This window comes from Falco rusticolus, chromosome 17 (genome assembly GCF_015220075.1).
Source record: "Falco rusticolus isolate bFalRus1 chromosome 17, bFalRus1.pri, whole genome shotgun sequence".
Taxonomy (NCBI): Eukaryota; Metazoa; Chordata; class Aves; order Falconiformes; family Falconidae; genus Falco; species Falco rusticolus.
The window spans coordinates 7346199-7352120 of record NC_051203.1 but is presented as its reverse complement, the minus strand read 5'-3'; positions in this window follow the sequence as shown (position 1 = coordinate 7352120).

Genomic DNA, 5922 nt, shown 5'->3' with positions numbered 1-5922 from the left:
CCAGAGAGAGTTCGCCTCTGTGCCCTCCGCGCGCTGCCACGGTCGGTCCCCGCGGAGCCCCGCGGTCGCGCAGGGAGGTCCCGGCGCAGAGCCGGCTCGGCTCGGCGCTCCGCCACCCCCCGCCGCAGCCCCCGCCTCACCTTCGCATCCCGGCGCTGGGGGCAGCCGGCGCGCCGTGGCCGGGCGGTCACTTGGCGGCAGCAGCGCGGAGCCGCGGGTCGCCGGGCGAAGAATTCCCCAGGCGGGGCCGCGAGCCAGGCCGCAGCTCGCCCGCCCCCCTCGGCGGCGCGATTACCTCGGCGCCGCGTTGCAAGCAACGGAGCGGGCCCGGGCCGGCGGGGAGCCGCGCTGCACCGCGCCAGCGAGCGAGACCAACCCCGACCCAGCGGAGCAGCCGCCGCACCGCCAGGGCCCGCCTCAGGAGCCCGCGCGGCCGAGCGGGACCGCCCACAGGGGCGGGGCCGCGGGCGGAACTGGCTCCGCATTGGCTGCCCGGTGCGGGTGCTCCCCCCGCCCTGCCGGGCCCCCGTCCGCGGGAGCCGCTGGGAGCGAGCGGCCAGCTGTTGGGCCCGGCGCCGTTAACGGTGCCCGGCGCCGACCAGGCGGGAGGCGGCTCCGCGCCCCGCCACACAGCGGGCGAGGCCCGGCGGGCGGCGGCGCCCCCTGGCGGCGGGGCGGCACGAGGTGGCCGGGGGCAGCATTCGCATCCCCCGGTTTCAGCCATATTAGTCCGTCTGGGATCGCACTTCCCAAAGGCAGCCCCGGCGCGGCTGTGCCCTGTGCCCAGCTCCCCGCCCGGGGCGGCCGCGCCAGGCCCGGGCGCTTGGCTCCGAGCTGGACAGCAGTGGAGGTGCCGCGTGGCCTGGCTTTGCAGCCTCTCCTGGGCGGGAGAGGCCTAACGCTTGTGATAGCACCGAAGAGGAGGGCGAGGATGTTCAAAGGAGGAATTTGCCTCAGCGTGAATCAGGCCATCTGAGCCACCACGAGCACCCTGGGCATCGTGTGCCCGATGCCTTTCTGTGACCTTCACGCTGGGCGCAGGGTGCTAGGGGTGGAGGATATGTAAGGGTTGTCTGCAAACATGGCTTAGTTCTGTGAAAAGGCATCTTAAGAGAAATCAAACGAAGCAAACACCTGACCGTAAGGAACTGCCACCTCAAGAGGTTGTTGCCACTAGACCTGAGGGTTTTAAAAGTTGAACACAGGCACTGCTGTAAGGCCAGCGGGACAAACTGCTCCAACGGCCTGTAAATGCATATTAAAATAGATGTGTTCACACACCCGATACATGTTAAATTGTTTTTTTCTTAAGTGTAGAAGAAGTCTTGCTAGTTTTTTTCTTCTCGGTGATGTTGCGCAGGTGCTAACCACAAAAATAGGCTGTTGGGTTTTGCGTACATATGTTCATAGGGAAGGCAGGTCAGTCAGTCCCAGATGTAAGGGAGGATTGTGATAATTTTGCAGCATTGCTTATTACTGTAAGTAGGCCTAGTTCCCTTTTTTGTTTTGCTAAGTGCAAGTGCTGTTTAATAGTACGCTGACTTAAGTTCTGCAGTGCTAAATACCCTTTTTAAAGGCTCAAGCAGCTTGAGAATGCTCTGTCTGGTCTTAAAGCTGAAGATTTTGTTTCTTTGCCATTTACTAGGTAATAAATTGCTGCTTTGTTGGGTAAATAGCCACTTCCCAATTTTTCCCTGTCATTCTCTATACTCTTCATAAACAAGAGACCAGCAATTCATGTTGCAGCTATTGGCTGAGAACCTGGGAGCCCACAGCAGTTTTGCATGCTGTCACGATGGAGTTTTTACAGTTGTGTCAGGGGCTGGGGAATACCAGACTTTCTCACCACCAGAAAGCCTTTTTGTAACTTAATTGAAACTAATCTCTGTTAGGCTTGTAGTAGTCTTGTATATATCTAGCCGTGACTGGATTGTTTAAACCATAGGTGTGGGGGACACATCTTACAGCAGCAGGGATCCTACTGTTGCTGCAAAATGCTCTGGATTTTCAGTTAATTTTAAATGGTGCTTTGGGAGAACTTCAGTTTTCAAACCTTGCCTGCAAAGGCATTTCTTTATCACCAAATTACACATATGACAAATACAGTTCATGCCTTGTGTAGAATCCATGAGAAGCATACAAATGCTGTCAGCTTATTATTGCAGTTGCCCTGGCCAAAGCTTTTGCTATTATCATGGACTGGTTGAGGTTGGAAGGAACCTCACCTGGTCCAACCCCCCCCACTCAAGTTGGACCATCTAGCAGATTCCCTTAGTCTTTTCACGGAGGCTCTACTGCAGCTGCCATAAAATGAAGTATCAGATTCCAGGAACATTCATGAAAACTGCAAAATTGAAAGCAAGATTTTTCTAACATTACATTTCATATTTGTATCCTGTGAATTCTGGCCGGTTCCTTTATTTACTATTTCAAGCAAAGTGTGAAGGGACTACGTCATTTCTTGGGAGCCACAATTATATTTCTAAAAAATAAATTTGCATAAACAGAAAAAATCTACCTTGCATCTCTGCGGTATTTTTAGGTATTGCTGTTAATTTAACCCTGGTAACTCATGAGAATGCAGTCAGGCAGACAGGAGATTACTATTTCAGACCCAGCTTTGTCAAGGATGGGAACATTTCTAATATTCTAGGTAATTAATATTTTGTATATGTCAGAGGTTTGATTTTTCAGCTCTTTAAATTGTTTTAAGTACTTTAGATTCACCTTAATGGCCTTTCTGAATGTAACATTTAATTTTAAAATGGAAGTTAGTAGAATTTTATAAACATGAGCAGCAATGAGTTTACAGCAGAGTATGTAGTATTAATTAGGAATCTGATAGTTTGCCACATACTGACCATTTCTTTCTCTGTCAGTATATGCTTTGCATTTCAATTGGAGTAAACTTTGGTAATCAGGTTAAAAACTCATCTTGTTGGTCAGAAAATATGTTTCCAGACTGATTTGTTTCTCTCTCATGCTTTGAATACAGTTTGGATTAATTAACCTGTTTAATAGATGATAGTGGCACAAACAGGTGCTGCGAAGGTTGTAACTGATGCAATACAGTGTAGGATAAGAGCTGGGTGGTGAATATGTCAGTAGGCTGAAATTACTGTTTAGGCTTGGCTCCTGTACCTGGGAATAAGGTTACATGTGACAAGCACGGCAAACTAAAATATTTTGTCTTTATGATTCCTGCTGCAAAGAAGAATAATATTACTATTTCGTAATCTTTTCTCCCTCTGTGCTAGAAAAGGCATATCATATGTAAAGAGATGGTGGTAGGACATCGGTGCTGAAACGTGCCAGGTCGTTATCACCTTTCCCATGGAGATGCTGAAAATTCAGTTACAGGATGCTAGAAGAGTGGACAATTGAATCATCTTCACAGAGTGCTGTTTGGTTCAGGTATCTAGTTCTAAATATGAATTATTTGGTGTTTCTGTGTAGAGGAATGAAGCTGGGTTAATTAGCATTGATAATATACAACTGTGGGCTGGCTTGGGCGGGGGGCAGGTTGGCTGATGTAGACAAGGTGTAGATGTGGCTGGTTCTGTTAAGAGGTTGGGCAGCCAATGAAGAGAGAGGGAGAAAGGGAGAGAATTCTTGAGATGAGAAGGGGGCAGAGAGCTGGTCATTGATGTCTTCAGTGCTAGTACCCCATCTCTGTGAGGTATAGGTTAGTAACTGCTACTTTTCATAAGAGATTGCATAAGTGAATGGAGATACTGCTATGGCTGGTGGCGGAAACTTAAAATATTTCAGTTTCATCCTTAATAAGGGATGAGGAAGAGCAAGAACTGGATTTTCAGAAGAAAATGTAAGGAAATAAGTTACTTTCCGCTTTGTTTCAGCATCATAATGCCTTGTGAGTAAGATCTGCTGTGTAGTATTTGGTTGAAAGTTTGTAGATACTAACCCACTGCTGGCTAAAGTGTGTAATGTCAAACCTGCTGTGCTCAGAAGAGTGGTGCACTCAGCAACTGGGTTTGTGCACATTGAGGCCGTTAAAGTACTTTACAAGAGTCTTAGATCCATCTTGGAAAGATAGGACATTTCTTATTTTCTTTTTGATACTCCTCATCTACTAAGTATGGAATGCAGTGTAAACTTAGCATATGCTTCTCTTAGGACTGTTCCTTTTTCTGTCATGTACTTTCCCTTGTTTACACACTGAGTAGTATAGGAGACTAAAATTTTGGAGGAAGGAAGAAAAAAAAAAAACCACATCCAAAAACCCCCACGGCCTGCCCTGTTGATTTTCCCTAACCTGTTATGTACTTGTCTATGGATGCTGTTAACAGTCAGCCCCTCAAATGAGCTCTTCAGTAGTTCCCTGCTTGACTCTGGGCTTAGCTATATGGAACAGCACCTTGTGCTGCTCCATGAAAAGCAATCAAGTGAAACTCTTAGGAAGGTCGATTAACAGTTTGAAGGTCTAACTGGTGCTTATCAGCACCATGAGGCTTTTCCCAAGAAGAAATACCAATGTTTACAGTAACACACAAGAGAATTTTAAAAAGTCAAAGAATGCATAGCAGATGTATGCAACTTCCCTCCCACACAAACAAAACTGAAGCTTTACGTTAATCCCAACAAAGCAGGAGTATGTTAGTAGGCGAGTCATTGGTTTTTGCCACCTTTTGGTTTTGCCAGAAGCAAAAATAAACAGAAAGACAGACGAATAAGAGAACTATGCTAACAGATGGATGTACAGTGGCTCTGAGGGCTATCAGAAGGTTAATTCTCCGTGGGGCCATGGCAGTCTGAGCACAGCTGCCAGTTCAAGCTGGGCATAACAAGCCGGTGTTCATCTTCCTGGCTCTGGGGTTTGGTTGGGTCTGTTACTTGCCAAAAAAACCCAAATCCTCTGTCTGGATAATTCAAAAAGCATGAATGCTGTTTTCATGGTGTGAACCTTGGGATAAATCTGTTCCATTTAATACTCCACTTTAACAGTGAAAATTGTTTTTCATAAGGACACATTTGCAATCACTGAACAACCAAGAGAGCCACCACTGTGAAGTAACCCACTCTACAAGGCAAAACACATGGCTGGGAAGGGGTGAAAAAGCCTAAGCGTTTGGTGGTGAATTGACATGTTAGTGGCGTCTATTACCTGAAAATTGCACTTAATGCGGTTTTGAACCTTCAGTGCATCTGCACAGAGCTGCAAATTCTTAGCTCTGAAATAGGGTTTTTTTTATAGTTACATCTTGTTAAAAATCCTTTTACTATCATTTAAGGTATTTATGCACTTAATTTTTTTTCTACCTACATTTGCAAAGACGTGCAGAATGGTAGTGCTGTTCCTTAGTCACAGAAGCATGGAGAATTTAACTTTTTGTCAGCCCTGTACTGTAGCCTTCACTGTAGCCTTGCTGTGTTGTCTACATTACTCCTGCATCATCAGAGAGGTTTACTCCACCACTGCAGAGACCTGAAAAGTATGCCTAATGCACACGGGTCTGGGCACACTGGTGATGACATAGATCTGTAGTGTAGATAAGCAAACTGTATGTGCTTAGTCCCAGTTGGCTACACTGAAGGGTCCTCAACAACCCTAATATTATGTATATGGAAAAATACCATTGCTAATATGAAGGCTGTAAGCATATGTCAAAATCGAAATCTAATTAAAATGTTCAATACTAGAAGTATGCGTTGCCTTATTTTAACTCTGAAGTATACAAAATGTTTTGTCTCCCGGCATCTGTTCACAAAACACCTGGGATTTACAAGCAAAGGCTTATACAAACACATAGTCATCTCTCCTTCTTCCCCAAAGTAAATCACAGGTCAATTCTAAACACAAACCTTCAGTCCTGTGATTCTGTGTTTGTGCATGTCACAGAACATCCAGTTAATTGAAGTAACTAGTGATAAAACTTTAGAAAAAAACTTTGTGCACACCAG